Source organism: Meriones unguiculatus (assembly GCF_030254825.1).
Source record: "Meriones unguiculatus strain TT.TT164.6M chromosome 13 unlocalized genomic scaffold, Bangor_MerUng_6.1 Chr13_unordered_Scaffold_40, whole genome shotgun sequence".
Classification (NCBI taxonomy): domain Eukaryota; kingdom Metazoa; phylum Chordata; class Mammalia; order Rodentia; family Muridae; genus Meriones; species Meriones unguiculatus.
This window is the reverse complement of record NW_026843649.1, coordinates 4,676,297-4,695,619: the sequence shown is the minus strand read 5'-3', so window position 1 is coordinate 4,695,619 and position 19,323 is coordinate 4,676,297. Positions and strand designations below refer to the sequence as shown.

The following is a 19,323-nucleotide window of genomic DNA, read 5'->3' as shown; positions in this document are numbered from 1 at the left end:
AGAATTCTGCACTGAAACCATCTGGTCCTGAGCTTTTTGTGGATTGGAGTCTTCAGGAATGCTATTTCCTTAGTGGATAAAGGACTATTTTATTGATTTACCTGCTCTTGATTCAGCTTTGGTAAGTGTAATTGATTAAGAAAATTGTCCATTTCATTTAGATTTTCAAATTTTGTGGCATATAGACTTTTGAAGTAAGTCCTAACGATTGTTTGGATTTCCTTAATGTCTTTTGTTTTGTCCCATTTTCATTTCTGATTTTTTTAATTTGGATAATCTCTCTCTGCCTTTTAGTTAGTTTGGCTAAGGGTTTGTCTATCTTGTTAATTTTCTCAAATAACCAGCTCTTAGTTTCATTGATTCTTTGAAATTTTTTATTTGTTTCTAATTTATTGATTACAGTCCTGAGTTTGATTATTTCCAGTTGTCTATTCTTTTTTGGTGTGTCTGCTTCTTTTTTTCTAGGGCCTTTAGATGAGCTATTAAGTTGATTGTGTGTGATGTTACAAATTTATTCTTGAAGGCACTTAGTGCTATGAACTTTCCTCTTAGCACTGCTTTCATTGTCTCCCATAAGTTTGGTTTTGTTGTGTCTTCATTTCCATTGAATTCTAGGAAGACTTTAATTTCTTTCTTTATTTCTTCCCAGACCCAGCTGTCATTTCATAGTGAGTTGTTCAGTTTCCATGTGAGTGTAGGCTTTTTGCTATTTCTGTTGTTGTTGAGGTCCAGCTTTAGTCCATGGTAATTAGATATGTTGCAAGGCATTATTTCAATCTTATATCTGTTGAGACTCACTTTGTGACCAATGATATGGTCTATTTTGGAGAAGGTTCCATGAGGTGCTGAGAAGAAGGTAAATTCTTTTGTCTTTGAGTGTAAGATTCTCTAGATATCTGTTAGGTCCATTTGATACATGACCTCTATTAGAGATATTGTTTCTTTGTTTAATTTCTGTTGTTTAGCTGTCCTTTGTTGAGAGTGGGGTGATGAATTCTCCCAGTAGTAATGTATGGGGATTTGTGTACAGTTTAGGGTTTACTAATGTTTCTTTTACAAAAGTGGGTACCTTTGTATTGGGGGCATAGATGTTCAGAATTTTTATTTCTTCTTGGTGGAATTTTCCTTTGATGAGTATGGAATTATCTTCCTCATGTCTTTTGATTAATTTTGGTTGAAAAGCTATTTTATTAGATATTAGAATGGCTACTCCAGCATGTTTCTTGGGTGGGTCCATTTGCTTGGACCCTCCTTCCAGCTTTTTACTCTCAGGTAATGTCTATCTTTGTGACTTAGATGTGTTTCTTGTATGCAACAGATTGTTGGGTCTTGTTTAAGTATCCATTCTGTTAGTCTGTGTCTTTATTGGAGAGATAAGTCCATTGATGTTGAGGGAAATTAATGACCAGTGGCTGTTAATTCCTTTTATTTTGATGTTGCTTTTGGTAGTGTGTTTGTGTGCTTGGTTACTTTTATTTTTGCTGTAATGACATTATTTCTTTCCTGTGTTTTCCTGAATGTAGTTAGCTTTCCTGGGTTGTAGGTTTCCTTCTAGGAGCTTTTGTACCTCTGGATTTGTGGGTAGGTATTGTTTAAATTTGTTTTTGTCATTAAATATCTTGTTTGCTCCATCTACGATGACTGAGACTTTTGGGGGGTATAGTAGCCTGGGTGGACATCTATGTTCTTTTAGGGTCTGCATGACATCTGTTCAGGCCCTTCTGGATTTCATAGTTTCTGTTGATTCTGATGGGTTTGCCATTATATGTTACTTGGCCTTTTTCCCTTGCAGCTTTTACTATTTTTTTTTTTGTTCTGTATACTTACTGTTTATTATATGGTGGGAGAATTTTCTTTTCTGATCCAATTTATTGGGTGTTCTGTAGGCCTCTTGTATTCGTATAGACCTCTCTTTTAAATTGGTAAAATTTCTTCTATGATTTTGCTGAAAATATTTTCTGGGCCTTGGAGGAAGGAAACTCTTTTTCCTCTATTCCTATTATTCTTAGGTTTTGCCTTTTCATGTTGTCTTGGATTTCTTGGATGGTCAGGAATTTTGTAGATTTAACATTTTCTTTGATGGATACATTGATTTCTTCCATTGTGTCTTCTACACCTGAGATTCTTTCTTCCATCTCTCATATTCTATTGGCTATGCTTACCTGTGTAGTTCCTGTTTTCTTCCCTAAGTTCTTTCTCTCCACAATTTCCTCAATTTGTGTTTTCTTTAATTTTTCCAATTCTATTATCAGATCTTGAACCATTTTATTGATTTCCTTCACCTGTCTGACTATATTTTCCTTCAATTCCTTCAGCTGTTTGAAAAATCCTCTGTTTCTTTAATTTCTTTCAGTCATTTAAGTATTTCCTCTCTAAAGAAAGGCCACAATTTGTTTGGCTGCAACTTCCTGTATTTCTTTAAGGATGGCCATAATCTGTTTGACTTTGTCTTCTTCTATTTTTTTGCAGATGGCAATAATCTGTTTGAATTTATCTTCATCTAGGTCTTTACGCAGTTTATTTTTTCCTCTATTTTCCTGTTCATAAGCACAGATGGAAGGTCATCTTCTTGAATTTAATTTATGCTGGGGTATCCATGGCTGCTTGCTCCTGGATAACTGGGTTCTAGGGTTGCCATATTGCTCTGTCTTTTGTTGGTTGAGCTTTTATGCTGTCCTCTACCCACTGGGCTATCTTAGGTGTTGGGTGTTAGTTTCTGGTACTTTCTGGAATCCTGTAGTGTGTCAAATCCCCTTGGTAAGAATATGATTTTTCCCAAAGGAGGCCTCCTCAGCTTTCTGGGTACTGTCACTGAATGGCAGGTGTTTTTCAGGAATTGCCACATCTCACCTCAGGCATACAGACCTGAGTGGTAATTGTGGTCTTTGTTAATAAAGGGGGCTGTCCTCTCACCCAGAGAATTCCTGGAGACAGCTGCCCTGCTTCTGGGTTTCTTGCTGTAAATTTAGTGGGCTGCTGCTGTAAATTGGGTGCCCCATGGTTTGTTCAGTTTAGTTAGGGATAACTGGTTTTCCCTTGGAGCAGTATCTGGGGGTTGATCTCAGGGAACCCAGGCTTCTGTAGGTCTAAGTTTGGAGCTCTGTGCCCCAGTACCCAAGTGGTAATCAGTGTGGCAGGTGTGCACCACTCTCATGATCAGGAGGCTAGAGTCTGGAGCCTGTGTATAACCAGGAACTTTTCTAGAGCTAGGTGTCCTGAGGTAGGGCCAGATATTTCCTCCACCTTTGGATTTTCTCTCAACAGAAAGACCCAGTCTGTACTGTTGGGGAGGGGGCGTGTGGAGTGAGTAGGCACTTGCTTGCGAGTGGTGGCTCCAAGCTGGTGACTGGACAGGAACCTGAGAACTTTTTCTGAGAACATTCTCATATGTGTGATGTTAGTGGTGGGGGGATTCAGCTGAGTACTCTAAGCTTGGACCTGCTGTTTCCCTCCCTGTGGGGTTTTCTCCCAAAAGGGAAACTGAGCCTCTAGTGTCCTGGGGCACACAGTTCTGTCTGTGATGGAGAGTTAGTTGTAGAGTTGGCGGTTGAAGCCCCACTCAGGGCTGGCTGCTTTGTGCCTGCAAATCTGCAGGACCTTTTTCAGGGATAGACTGGTTGACCTGAGGTCAGCCCTACTTGCTTCCTTCCCTGTGGGGTTTTCTCAAGACTGGGACTTCCAGTTTCTTGTGCCCTGGGGTGCACAGTTCAGCCTGGGAAGGTGATCAGGACATGCAAGAGTGTGCTTCTGGTCTAATGACCCAGTGACTGTGTGACCTGGGGTTTCTTCTGGGTTCTTGCTGGATAACCTGAGAATAGACCCCACTTATTCCCACTACGTGGAGTTTCCTCTCACCTGGGAAACACAATTGCTGTTGTTTTAGGGTCCAGAGTTCAGCCTCTTAGTCACTGTACCAACATTGCTGCCCTGCTCCTCAGACAGTGTCATCCCAGCACCACCATCTTGGATTACCCCCTTTCTCATCTCTTTCAATTAATTTTTGTTGAAAGTCTGTTTTATTAGATATTAGAATGGTTACTCCTGCTTGCTTCTTGGGTCTATTTGCTTGAAATCCTTATTCCTGCCACAACAGCCCAGGAAATTTTCAGGATTTAGCTGGGCACTCTGAGGTTGAACCCAAATGTTTTTTTCTCATAATTGTGTTTCTTATCACCTGGTAAACATGGGCAGTGGTGTTTGGGGGCCAACAGTTCCAACTATTTGTCACTGTGTAGTCTCTGCTACCCCACTGATCAGACACAGTGTGCAATCAGTCCTGCCATCTGGGATCTGTTTTTAATTTTTACTGAATATGAGTATTCTGATTGTATGCATGAATATGAACCTCTTGTGTGCCTGATCCTCACAGTAGTACGAAGATGTGTTCAGAACTCATGAACTTATAGCAATTGGTAGTAGTGGGTCCCAGTTAAACACTGACAATTGAGCCCAATTATTTGCAAGAGCAGCAAGAGCTCCTCACTGCTGAGTCATCTCTCCTGCCTTATGTTGCTTACTTATGATCATCATTTACATTGCTAATATTTTCATTTTTCTATTTTTAGCTGTTTAAGCATGCATTCCCTTTTAGCAAGATCTTATTAAAGTTGCAGTTTAAGCTAGGGCAGTGCAGATTTCTGGAAAATGAATACAACTGGAGTGAATGTATAATTCCTTGTAGAAGCTTCTGGAAAGACCTCTCAGTTCTTTCAATCTTTTGTGTTTGTTTGATTGACTTTTAGGGGAGTCTCTGACTTACTATATAGGTCTGGCTGTCCTGGAACTCTTTGCATAGATCATGCTGGCATCCAATTCAATAAGATACACCTGCCTCTACCTCCTGAGTGATGGAATTTAAGGCATGACAGAATACACCCAGCTTGTCCATCATTTTTTGTCGTTAGTAACTGTTCATAAATTTCTCTGATGTGTACTTAGTACTGTCCATCTCTTAATTTCTCTCTGTGTGTCTCAGTCTCTCTCTTTCTATTTCACTCTCTTCTCTGTTTGTCTTTGTCCACATTAATTGGCATGTCTACTCCAAAGCTATATCCTATTCAAAAAGTTCAGATATGACACAGTTAAACCTCGTTATTCAGTTTTCTTCTAAAGTGACTTAGTGATAACATTAACACTTCTTTTTTAATAGAAAAGTTTTATTATTTATTTTTTTTAAACTGTAGACTGTACATGATTTAGAAGGGAGAATATACAAAACAATGATCAAAGAATAATCATGCTTCTATGCCTTTTCTTTTGTCTGGTCACTCAGAAATATGATGTTATCAGGTATGATTATTGTTGCTTGCCACTCACATTATTTTTATCCATCTATTCACTATAGTCCACTTTCCCTTCCACGAATATATGAGCCCCCATTTTCATATACTGATATGCCACATCTCTGATCACTGGTCAGAACATGATATTCAGTGCCATGTTGTCTTTTGACTGACGTCACCTATCTGTTCACCGTACCCTGATAGCCACATCTCATTTGTTGTTAGATAAAATATCATGAATGTGTTTTTTCCTACCCCCTGTCTCATGACAGGGTCCTGACCTACTCGCCCAAGTAACTGAAGATGATTCATAGATCACTCAAGAACCCAACTAATGTCTATTACATATTCATGCCTTATAAACTAATGAAAATCCTTTAACACAGGTTTCCAAAGCACACCTTTGGTTTTCCTTACAATCTAACCTTTAGGCTTTTTCTTTTCTCCTCCTTCACTTTTTGCACAGCACCCAACTGTCTAACACTAGCACTTCAGTGTCAGAAAATAAATAGAAGAAGCACTAGAATTATATGATTATATTTTCAATGAACCATAAATTTATATTGTTGCCACTCTTTCTTTTGTACAAATGTATGGCATATTTTAGAATTCGGTAACCTTCAATGATGTGTATGTGAAATTCAGCCAAGAAGAGTGGGCTTTGCTGGAACCTTCCCAGAAGCAACTCTACAAAGATGTGATGCTAGAGACCTGTGAAAACCTCACTGCTATAGGTAAGACTGCAATTTTTCTTTCACTTTTAAAATAAAGAGACAAATCTTACTTTGTTATTGATCCTCTTCTGTAATTCCAATTGAGAATGAGGAGGAATGCGGTGAATAAATCAGGCATGGTTCTAAGGGTCACAGAAGATAGTGATTTAAGTTTACCTTAATAATAACATGATATTTCCAATAATATATATTTTCTCGTACTATATTTTAGGCTACAATTGGGATGACCATAATATTGAAGAACATTTTCAAAGTTCTACAAGTAATAAAAGGTAACTTTATGTGCATGTTGATACAGATATAAATCTTAAATTTTAATGTGTCCTGGAAGTTTGGTGTTTTTTGTTTGTTTGTTTATTGGCTGCTTTTTATTTTCTGTTTTTGAAAAAGATTTTTTTTCTGGGTATCTGTGAATTTCTTAGACTTGCTTGTTAGACCAGCCTGACCTCAAAATCACACAGATCTGCCTGCTTCTACCTCCACAAGTGCTGGGATTGAAGGCATGTACCAGCACACATGGCTGTGTCCTGGAAGTTTTAAAGAAAAGCAACAGTGTAAAAACAGCACTGCTTTACGTGTACTGATGATCATTAAAATCTCATAATTCCATGTACTTCAATGTCAGGTATCTGATTTGTGTTTACAAGGCACTCCCCTAAGATAGAAGAAAAAAAATAATATTGTAACAAAAATACCATTTGAATCATATGGACATTACAGCTACTGACTTGAACTGCCAATCTGTTTAGTCTCATTCTATCTACTCAGATATTGTAAGAGGTATACACACTGAATTGGTGATCAGTATGTGTCCAAAACCTTCTAATAAGCAAAAAAATTATAGTAGAACCAGTGTTACTCATTTTCGTGCAGTAACATTGTAAAGTTTAGTGAAAAGAGCAGCTTATGAGAATCAAGAATTTTGTTGTGGAGAAACCTTAATCCCTATATGACATGTCTATGATGAACAAAAAACAAACTGTGTTAATTCAATGTGGGAATCTTTATTATTTTTGTAAATTAAACTGGTATATCATATGTCAAAATTATTCTAAGACACATGAGCATAGGGATATTGAAAGAAGCAGTGTCCCTGTCTTTCTCCAAGAACAATTGATTTGGTAGTAGTCCCCACTGTGAGTAAATTTTCTGAATGTGATAAATGGTTACTGTTAATTGGTTTTGCAACTTCACTGAGAATTTATCAGCAAACTCATATTGCTGAAAATACCTATGAATAAGAGGAATTTGGAACTTCTGCTTGTCCTGGCTCACTTTGTAAATGAAGTATCATTCATACAGTACAAACATTTGTGAATGGGATTGCTGTGGTAAAACTCTGAATTCTTATAATACTCTTCATATATAGGAGAAAACCTCTTATAGAAAAATGATGCTATAAAAGTGATCCACATAACAAATTCTCTTACCATCACAGGAATCTTCAAAAATACCCGTAATGAAGGAGAATACCGTGAATGTAAATAAAGTGATAAAACTTTAAAATTTGATTCTTCTTTACCATTAGACAAAATTATGAAATTAATTCATATAGATAAATATATTTATTAGTGTAATGAAATGACAGTTGTAAATCTTTTACATGTGCCAATTTTCTTTGCAGGCATGAAAGCAGTCATACTGGAGAGAAACCCTTTAAATGCACTCTATGTGGGAAAACCTTCCCCTATATCACTGTTCTTATATGGCATAAACGAACACACACTGGAGAGAAGCCTTACAAATGTAATCAATGTGGTAAAGCCTTTGCAAAAAGCAGTCAGCTCATACGGCATAAAAGAACACATACTGGAGAGAAACCTTATGAATGTAACCAGTGTGGTAAAGCCTTTGCACAAAACAGTCATCTCATAAGCCATAAAAGAACACACACTGGAGAAAAACCTTATGAATGTAATGAGTGTGGCAAAGCCTTTGCAGAAAACAGTACTCTCTTAAGCCATAAAAGAACACACACTGGAGAGAAACCTTATGAATGTAATGAGTGTGGCAAAGCCTTTGCAGAAAACAGTACTCTCTTAAACCATAAAAGAACACACACTGGAGAGAAACCATACGAATGTAACCAGTGTGGTAAAGCCTTTGCACAAAACAGTCATCTCATAAGACATAAAAGAACACACATTGGAGAGAAACCTTATGAATGTAACCAGTGTGGTAAAGCCTTTGCACAAAACAGTACTCTCTTAAGCCATAAAAGAACACACACTGGAGAGAAACCTTATGAATGTAACCAGTGTGGTAAAGCCTTTGCAAAAAACAGTCATCTCATAAGCCATAAAAGAACACACACTGGAGAGAAACCTTATGAATGTAACCAGTGTGGTAAAGCCTTTGCACAAAACAGTGCTCTCATAAGCCATAAAAGAACACACACTGGAGAGAAACCTTATGAATGTAACCACTGTGGTAAAGCCTTTGCACAAAACAGTACTCTCTTAAGCCATAAAAGAAGACACACTGGAGAGAAACCTTTTGAATGTAACCAGTGTGGTAAAGCCTTTGTAGAAAATAGTTAACTCATACGGCATAAAAGAACACATACTGGAAAGAAACCTTATACGTATACTCAACATGATAAAGCCCTTGCACAGCAGAGTAGTCTCCAAAAACATGAAAAAACACACAGTGGAGAGAAGCCTGATGAGGGCAATTAGTGTGATAAAGCCTTTGTATGTAACAGTCATCTCCTAAGACAACGATACATTCAAGAGGGAAACCATATGAATACAACTATGTGGTAAAGCCATTGCACATAACTAATACATAAAAGAACACATACTGGAAAGATGTCTGACTGTAACCAATGAGAAAAAAAAAACTTTTGGACTTCAGAATAATCTCCACACTCATGAAAGAAATCCTAATGGACAGAAAGCCTGTGAGTGTTTTTAACATGGTGAAACCATTCCACATTTGTATAAACTTCATCATCATGAAAGGATTCATAATGGAGGAAAAACTTATGAATGTGTTAAAATGGTGAGCCCTTGCACAAATCTAGAGTCGTCATTATCATAAAAGTATCCTTACTGGAGAGGAATTCTGTGAGTAGAAGCAATGTGGAAAAGCCTTTGTGTACTTTGGTCCACTGAGATCCAACAAAACTGTAAAACTAGCTCAATGGAAATGACCTCAATTTTCTGAAGGGGAAAGGGAATAAGGGCAATAGGAATGGAGGGTAGTCATGGGGCAGAGAAGGGAGGGGGATTACAATTGGAATTTAAAGTAAATAAACTTATTTTTAAAAAGAATACAATGAACGGTGAATATCAATTACATGCAACAGTATTATATAATAAGATGTTTAGGGAAGACTTATTGATAATCCTGATTCTCAACATTTACTGTTTTCAATTGCCTTACTTTACACAAGAAACTTTTATTCCAGTGGATGAATATGTAGGGAATGGTGAACTAACACCAGCTAGGAAGTTCTCTGAGAGTATCACAATTGTGGTAGCCTGTAGCAGTTTCTTTGTGTACACATACCTATTGTTCCAGGGGTTCTATTGAAAACCATCACAACCCAGACTGAATTTTGAGATGTGAGGGAGGAGGCTTTCTCTTCTATGTATGACCCTGCTGCTGGCCTAGTTGTATAACTATGGCAAGGGTGAGTTTTCTCTGCCTGACATCATCTGGAGACTGTCTTTAGACATAGATGCCACCCACCAAATTTGATACATGGCCTTTGACACAGATCCCTGAAAACTCTCCCCTCCCTTCAAATATAGGATAATTAGGTTCCATGTTCTTGTTCATATTATAGGAATGTGCTTTTTAGTGCAAATCAAGCATCCTTGAAGTGCCCAGTTTTAAACAATTATCTACACCTATCCTTAGAGTATCCCAGTCACTCCCCAAGGGGTACATACCCTCTGTTTTCTAGAATTAAAGTTAAACTTACTTTCTGATGTGGTTCCCAGAGTGTTCTGATCACTGTTATGCTTGTGGGTCTTCCAAGCCTTATACCTCATCTTCTGCCCCTCATGCCTTTCTGGGTTGGTGGGAAACAGCCATCCAGACAGCAAGAGAATCATATTCTCTGAAATGCTTGTGATAAAATGTTTCAGACTTCATATCATTTCAAATTTCACGTTTCTGGATGTGAGATGGTAAATCAAAGAGTGTCTTGGGGTCGGATTCTTTAAAATGAATTATACCTAGTGTTTATTTCACAGTAAGGTTGAAGGCAATCGTCATGGTATAAAATCTTCTGAGGTGAGTACAGTGGCTAATGGAGAAGAAATAAGAGCAGAAATTTTATTTCCCTGTTTTTAAAGGGATGGGTGGATAAGGTATGTGTGGATGACAAAGGAGGGGAACTCCATTTTTCAATGGACTAGGGAAAGTGGTTGGGGAGAAGAAGGAGGGAGGATGGGACCAATAGGAGTTGAGGGAGTAAGCTTCAATCAGCATATATAATGAATAAATTTTGAAAAATAAAAACAATTAATAAAATAAAAAATAGTAAGAAAAACAAAACAAGAGAGCAAAAATTTGAGTCAGTTTGAGTAACCACCCTCCCTCAAAGAAATAAAAGAAGATATATGGAAAGAAAAGAAAAACAGAATCTTTGTCTTTGCCACCTTTCTTCCCTGTGGGCTCACTTGATAATCATTATCCAATGGAGACCATGCTTCTCTCTCTGAAGTTTATGTTACCATAGAAGTAGGATTCAAACCTGGAAGTAATGGCAGAGGTTCCTAGTTAACATACCAAATCAAACCTACCTGCCATTTGCTCCCAGTAATCCTTCAGTCCTTCCATGTTATCTGGTCCTCCAGGCTAGTACAGCCCATGCAATACCCTGAATTCTCCTTCCCAAGGCCTGAGCTAACCTCATCTCCCCCCTTATCCATCTATAGGCAAACTATTTTGGCTACCTGTCCCTGTCAAGAGCCATGCAGGAGCAACAGCAAAACAGCTGTAGAACTCATGGAATGTGGCTCCCCTGTTAGGATAGTCACAATGAGTTTGTCGTGGAGAAGCATAATCCCAAGAACTGATTTTCCTGAGGACTTTGTGTTCTTATGTAGCATGTCTCTGCTCATTGCCCTTATGATGCCCATATTCCTCATAACATGAGTTGTATGACAACTCTAAGGAGGCTTCTAGCCCATCACTCGGCAATATCACTGGCATTTAAAATTAACAATTCTTGATCTCTTTTCACATGTTTACTGGAGCAGATTAATGAATTAACCAGTGCCCTTGAAAGGAGTCATAGATATAGATTGTTAGCAATGACTATTATAATTAGAAAGAATTTGGAAAAATAGATTGTTTAACAAGGACAGGGAAGATGTTTTTGCTAATGGCTCTGATGTAAAAAATCTTAGAGAACAATTTAAAGTTAAGAAAAGTACACTGTTAATAGGAAAGCCAGGGATATTTTAAGGTTGATGAGCAGAAACAATAGCCCAAGGCAGCATTGGCTGTCTGAGCACCCTAAAGCTGGGTCTGAAACTGAGATACCATGTGATTCACCTATACTTGTATTTTTTCCCATCAGCTTATTGATATAATTTAATAAAAATGATTAATGAGTAGATGCACAGCCCTTTAAGATTTAAAGTACAGGTGTCAGTTCCATGCCATTTTTTATTACTGTTGCGCTTTAGTACTACTTGAGATCTCGGATGAAGATACCTCCATAAAATCTTTTATTGTACAGGCATTTTTTTAAATAAATTCTAGGTTTTTTGTTTTTCCATATGAATCTGAGAATTGTTCTTTCAAATTCTGTAATGAGTTGTGCTGGTATTTTGATTGGAATTGCATTGACTCTTTAGATTTCTTTTGGTAGAGTGGCCATTTTTACTATGTTAATCATACCAATCCTGGAGAATGGGAGATCTTCTGATGTCTTTCTTGAAGTTCTTTTTTTTTTTTTCATACAAGTCATTCACTTGCTTGATTAGAATCACACCAAGATACTTTATGTTATTTGTGCCTTTTGTGAAAGGGTTTTGTTTCCCTAACTTCCTTCTGAGCCCATTTGTCTTCTGTATGCAGGAGGGCTTCACTTTTTTTTTTAATTTAATTTTGTATCCAGTCATTTTGCTGAAGTTGTTTATCAGCTGTAGGAGTACCCTGGTTGAATTTTTGGTGTTATTCATGTCTACTATCACATCATCTACAACACAAGCTGGACTGGATGTGGAGAAAAATGAACCCTCCTCCATTGCTGGTGGGAATATAAACTTGTACAACCACTATGGAAATCAATCTGGTGCTTTCTCAGAAAATTATGAACAGTGCTCCTAGAATATTCAGTTATACCAACCCTGGGCATATATTCAGAAGATTATCAACCATACAACAAGGACATTTACTCAACTATACTCATAACAGCTTTATTGACAATAGCCAGAATCTGGAAACAACTTAGATGTCCCCAAACAGACGAATAGACACAGAAATTGTGGCACATTTATACAATGCAATAGTATTCAGCAATTAAAAACAAGGAAATCGGCAGGCAAATGGATGCAACTAGAAAAGACCACTCTCTCTGAGTGAGGTATCCAGAAGCAGAAAGACACTTATGGTATATACTCACTTATATGTGCATATTAGTCATATAATATAGGATTAAAATACTAAAATCTATAGTCATAAAGGATATAAACAACAGGAAGAACCCTTGGGAAGATGCTTAATCCTAATTTAGAAGGGAAAACAGGATAGACATCAGTAATGGGAGGAGACAGGGAACAGGGCAGGAACCTACCACAGAGAACCTCTGAAAGAATCTACCTAGCAGGGTATTGAAGCAGATGGTTAGACTCATAGCCAAACTTTGGGCAGAGAGCACGGAATAATATGGAAGATTCAGGAGATAGAAAGACCTGGATGGGAGAGGCCCTCCACAAGGAGGCCAATTGAGCCAAAAAATATGGGCCCTGGGAGTCCTGTTCCAACCAAGGACCATGCATGAAGAACATCTAGAACCCCTGCTCAGATGTAGCTCATAAGTATCTCAGTTTTTATGTGAGTTCCCTATTAAGGGTAACAGCAGCTGTCTCTGACATGAACTCAGGGACAGGCTCCTTGATAAGCTACTCCTGGAAGGTGCAGCCTTGCCAGGCCACAGAGGAAGATGCAGCCATTCTTGGTAAGACTTGATAAGATAGGCTAGGATAAGATAGTAGGAAAGGAGGACTTCCCTTGTCAGTGGACTAGGAGAGGGGCATAGGGGTAGAAGAGGGAGGTTTGTTGTAACTGGTGGAAGATCATGGAGGGGCTTACAGCCAGAAAACAAAGTGAATAAATTGTAATAATCAATAAAAAAGAAAAAAAATGAGTTTTTTTTCCTGAAATGGTTGGACTTAGGCAACTGTCTCTTAAAAACAAATAGAAAGAATAGTACTTCATCGCTTCACATTTTCCTTTTTCCTGTAATACTATATAAAATAAATACCCTTGATAAAATTCAGTGGTTTTTGTTATATATTCCTAGTATTATAATATTGTAAAATATTTTACAAATCAAATTTTGGATGTTAAGTGTGTAAAAATAGTTTATGAAAAAGTGGCTTGAAATTTCAAAAGAGCAAAGAATGATTACTCAAAACTCAGGAGGGTGAAAATGGAAGGAAAATTGATGGAAGATTAAATGATATATAAATAAATTAATATCTCTTACACATTAATTATAACATTTTGGTTATTGAGATTTAAAGATAGACACAGAATATTTCTCAAGTAAACAATGTAAGCTATTATTAATAGCTCTTATGCATGCACCCTGAAGTATTTCTTTATATTATTCTTTTTGTCACTGAAATGTGTCCTTTGAGAAGTCATGCCACTACATCCTGATGTTCAGGCTCTAATACTGACCATTCAATTCTTATCTCAGGGTACTGACTGCCTATAGCCCAATTAGGAGTGAAGTCAGACAATGTTTGATTTCTGTGTTTAGCTCAAGTCATAACTTTTGATGATACATTTTGAGTTCATCCACAATTTCAAAGTAAAATGATTGACTTTCTTGAAATATTAAATGTTCTCTCTCGCTCTCTCTCACACACACATACACACACGCACACACATGCATGATACATGTAATAGCAGTTATTGGCACCCCAAGACTTGAAATTGAAAAAGCCAAAAGAGGTATATATTAGAGATTTTGTAGGGAGGACAGAGAAACGAGAAATAATGTGATTACATTAAAAAATCTCAAAAAACAAAAGTACAAGTTTTCCACGAATAAAAAAAATTGAATAATATTATATTTTGCACTCGTGATTCAGGACAATCATTTCCATTCTATCTTAGCACATGGTAAGCTTTGCTTCAGTAAACATGAGTGTAGATGTGTGCTGGACCAGCCCAAGTCATCTGTTTCATATGGATAATGGTGGAACTCCTCATTCAGTGTGTACAGTAATACTCCCTTTTAAATTGACTCAAGAATTTTAGGTATTTTTTGTGCGTGAACTGTATAAAATAAAGTTCCCCTAAACTTCTTTTTTGGTCCACTTTCTTCTCCTGTCTCCTTTCATCCTTTTACACAGAGATGCTGTCCAACCTGGATGATAAAGAGTGTTCCATAGATGCAGAAGAATGGACATTGTTGTATAGTCCATTCTGTTAGTTCCTGTCTTTCTATTGGAGAATTGAACACCCAAGTTGAGAGTTTTCAATTAGCAATGTTTATTATTTCCATTTATTTTGTAGTTATGGTGTGAGGTTTTTGCCTCCTGATTTGATGCTTGGGATTATTCATTCTTTGTGTTGTCTTGGGTGTGGTTAACACTTTAGATTGGAGTGTTCCATTGATTGGCTTCTGTAGTGAAGTTTTACAGAGATACTGCTCATATTTGGTTTTATTATGCAATATATCTTTATTCATCATTTATTATTGAAAGTTTACTGGATGTAGGAATAAGGGTTCCTTAAAGATTCTATATAATGTGTCTCAGCCATTCTAGGTTTAGAATCTCTCTTGAGAGATTAGGAGTTACTCTAAAGAGCCTGAATTTATATGCAACTTAGTATTTTCAACTTGCAACTTTTAATATCCCTTCTTTGTTTAATATACTTTTCTTTACATTTAATGTTTTGATTTTATGTACTGAGCACAATTTATTTTCTGGTAAACTTTAATTGTTGTTCTATATACTTTTTGTACTTTCATAGGCTACTCCTTCTTCATTAGGTTAAGGATACATTCTTCTATTATTTTCCTGAAAATATTTTCTAGAATTTTGATGTGAGTTTTGTCTTCTTTTTATATTTTTATTATTCATAAATTACTTTTTTGCACTTTTTAGAATTGCTGGATCTTTTGTGCATAGCTATTTAACCTTTCTTTTGACACTCTTTTTCTTCTTATTTTTCTTCTTCTTCTTCATCTTCATCTTCTCATCCTTCTCCTCCTCCTGCTTCTCTTCTTTCTCAAACTCCTCCTTCTTTTTTTTTTCTTTCTCTTCATCGTCCTCCTTCTCCTCCTCCTTTTTTTTCTTTTAAAAATAGTCATTTTACTTATATATTCATCCGGATTAAAGTCTTCTGTTCCTGTAATCATGGCAACTCTTTCCCATCTCCCCTTCTATCCTGTCTAAATTCACCCTCATATTAAAAAAGGAGGGATATAATGTATAACAAGAAAATAAAATAGCAAAAAGACAAAAGCAAACACATCTGAGTAGGAAAAAAAAAAGAAAAAGAGCCCAAGATGGGAAATGATGTAGACTTGCTCAAACATGCAGGAATCTCACAAAATATTAAACTTGAAACAATGGTATACACACAGAGGACATGTAGCTTTAAAAATAGAAAAGATCTTCAGCAAATTAAAATGAGAACTATGATAAAAATTTTTAAATGAATGTCAGAATTCTAGGACATGAGAATCCAAACTTGCCAGTGAGGGAAATTTTTGGCCATCTACCTATTAGAATGTACTCTTAAAAATACAATTAAGAATAGTCCCTTGGATACAATGAGTATACCTTGGAGAAAACTACATTTTCATTTGCAAGCACTTATCAATTAGAGATAGGGCTAGGGACAGAACACTAAAGGCCTTGTGCATGCTGCCTCAGTCTCTCACAGTTCATCTATTCTTCAGTCGTCTTAATTTATGGTGATTTGTTCTTTGATATCCTCTTTCTTTTCTGGCTCTTACACTCTTCTGGCTGAATTACTAAAGAGCCTGAAGGGCATATTCTGAGATCTCTCACTGACTGTCTATTTTCTCTATGGGTCTCTGCATTTGTCTCCATCAGATTCAGGATGACACTTTTTTGATGATGGCTGAACAAGATACTGGTCTATGAGTATAGCAGAATGGTGTCAATGGTCATTTTATTACTTTTAGTAGAATGTAGTATTTGCTTTTCCCCAGATCCTTGGGGTGTGTAATTTCTTTTTCTTGATCAATAAACCAGTGTCAGGTGTGGATTGCATCATGTGAAGTGGGCCTTAAGTCAAACTATAGATTAGTATTTACTCCTACAACTCTTGCACTAATATGTCTTACAGGTAGAGCATTGTTATAGTTCAAAAATTTGGTAGCTGGGTTAGTGTTTATATTTCTCCTCTTGTAGTTGCAGAGCACATCACATATTAAAGTTGCTAGAATGTAAGTGTGAAGGTTCTATGTAAGCACAAGCTCTACCTATCAATGTTCCATGTAAGTGTAAGTGTTGTCTCCAGCAAGAGGGCATTGCAGTCAATTTGTGAAGAGCAGCCTATAGTCTTGGCAAAAGCCTGTATAGTTTTGGCATTACAATCACACTACTTTAGCCAATACCTCAGTTAAATATTACCAGTACTGGATGCTTTACTTAGTGACAAGGGATTTCCAATCCCCATCCGGAAAGGCAAAGAGGATGGACATCAGAAGAAGAAAACAGGAAACAACCTAGGAACCTACCACAGAGGGCCTCTGAAAGCCTCTGCCCTTCAGACTATCAAAGCAGATGCTGAGCCTGATGGGCAACTGTTGGGCAGAGGGAATGGAATTTTAGGTAAGAACTGGGAAATAGTAAGAGCTGGAGAGGACAGAGTCTCCACAAGGAGAGCAACAGAACAAGAAAATTTGAACACAGGGAACTTCCCAGAGACTCATACTCCAACCAAGGACTATTCATGGAGATAACCCAGAACCCCTGCACAGATGTAGCCCAGGGCAGTTCAGAGTCCAATTGGGTTACATAGTAATGGGAAGAGGGACTGCCTCTGACATAATCTGATTGGCCTGCTCTTTTATCACCTCCCTCTGGGGGGGAGCAGCCTTACCAGGCCATAGTAGAGGACAATGCAGCCACTTTTGATGTGAACTGACAGACTAAGATCAGAAAGGAGAGGAGAACCTCCCCTATTAGTGGACTTGGGGAGTGGCATGCAAGCAGAGGGAGGAGGGAGGGTGGGATTGGGAGGGGAGGAGGGAGGGGCTTATGGGGGGATGCAGAATGAATAAAGTGTAATTGATGAAAAAACAAAAAAAAAGAGATTTCCAGTTGGGACTTTCTTCTTGTGTGGTAATTTCATTTATGTTGGCTTCTTATATGTATATATTTTAGAACACTTCAATTGCATTAGGTTTCCACTGTACCAAACAAATGACCCTTAATTTTACCTGTCTTTCCTCATGTTACCTTTTCATTGCCCTCTTCCTTTCCCAATCCCTGAAATTCTATCTTTTTAGCTCACCTTCCATTTGTACCAAGTATTTTATTTCCCTTTCCTATGGAGAAATCTCTGCCTCCCCTACCCTCCAGTTCTTAATCTGTATGATCCCCTGCAGTATTATGTTAGTTGTTTGCATATCATACATCTTGAAACTAATATATATGTAAAGCAAATACATACCCTATTTCTCTTTTGGGGTCTGGGTTCTCTCACTCTCAGTTACCTGCAAATGTGTTTACCTTTATGTTTCATGATAGTCTTGCAAAATCTACCCCTGTGCTTCCTCAAGAAGAAAATCAGAACAACATACTCTTAAAAAGGCAAACAAAGTTTGTAGTGCTGGGAGAGTTTATAGCATTTAAGATTAAATACCTCATACTTCCGTATCCTCAGGTGATTACTTGGCATATAAGATTAGGAGTTACATATGATATGCCCCCCAATGACTAGATGGAGCTGTAAATGAATGGCTGGAGACATCTTCACCTTAAACTAGGAACTATAATGATGGACAAAGAATGTTTTGTAAAAACGATTTTAAAAGTGAGGTATTATGACCTCCTTTTCCTAGAAATATCAGCAATCACAGTATCAGTGTGGTGTTGTATGACCAAAATAATGAAAGAATACTTAGATTCAGCACATAAATAAATTCTATGAAGATATGACGTATAGACATTGCATTAAGCCAGAAATTTAATAATAACTGTTGCTGCTTTGGTCTAAATTGTTTTTCTTGAGGCAGTCCATTAAAATTTTATAATATACTTCTTGGGACAAAGCAATATGTCCAAGCCTGCTTAAAGATTTTTTATCTATTGCCATTGAATCTGAGAATGCTTCCAACCTGAGAATGGGCTTCCAGGCTGTAGCAAACATGCCTCCAGATTCTCAAAAGTGTCAGGTTATGGGATTGATGAAGAAAAATGATAGTAAAAGATAAGGTTTATCAATGATGACTAAATTTATGACCAAGAGACAGTTAAAACACCTGTCTGGGGACAAAAAGGATATCATCTATGTTTTAGAACAATGTAAATTTACCTTTTATTATTGAAATCTGTCTAAATAAAGAAGTACTCTGACTGCCAGTCAGTCAAGACTCTAAGTTTCTTTGGACAACCATATGTGACTTATTTCTGCCCCACCTTATCCTTCCCTTCCTATCAACTGCTGGGGTTTGTCCCCAGTCTTTCACCACACTCGTTCTTTTCTTTCACAGTAGGGTGAATACTCACAACTGAAGATCTAGAGCTATATGCTTCAGAGTAGATAGGACATGTGATATCTGTTTTCTGGATCTGAGTTACCTAAATCAATATCGTTATTTACATTTCTATCTACTTATGTGCATACCATTTCACTTATCTATATCAGGCGAAGGATATTTAGTTGTTCTCATATTGTACCTATTGTGAACAGAATAGCAATGAGTATGGTTGAGAACATATTTTTGAAGGAATATGTTGAGTCCATTATGCATGTGTCAAGGAGAGTTATAAGTGGTCCATACAGTAGATTTATTTTCATCATTTTGAGAATTCTGCACACTGATTTCCACTGTGGTTGTACAATTTTGCAAGCTCCCTTTGCCAGAGATCCAGGTTTTGCCTTTCCAACAGAAGATGTCA

General features: G+C 37.2%; 2 pseudogenes; one reads left to right on the top strand and one right to left on the bottom strand.

The window, feature by feature from the left end:
* Positions 1-5,242: 5,242 nt before the first annotated feature.
* On the bottom strand, positions 5,243-5,675 carry LOC132651181 (single-stranded DNA-binding protein, mitochondrial-like; annotated as a pseudogene).
* Positions 5,676-5,875: 200 nt separating this feature from the next.
* The window catches only part of LOC132651130 (zinc finger protein 91-like), a 310,759-nt pseudogene continuing 297,311 nt past the window's right edge, over positions 5,876-19,323 (top strand).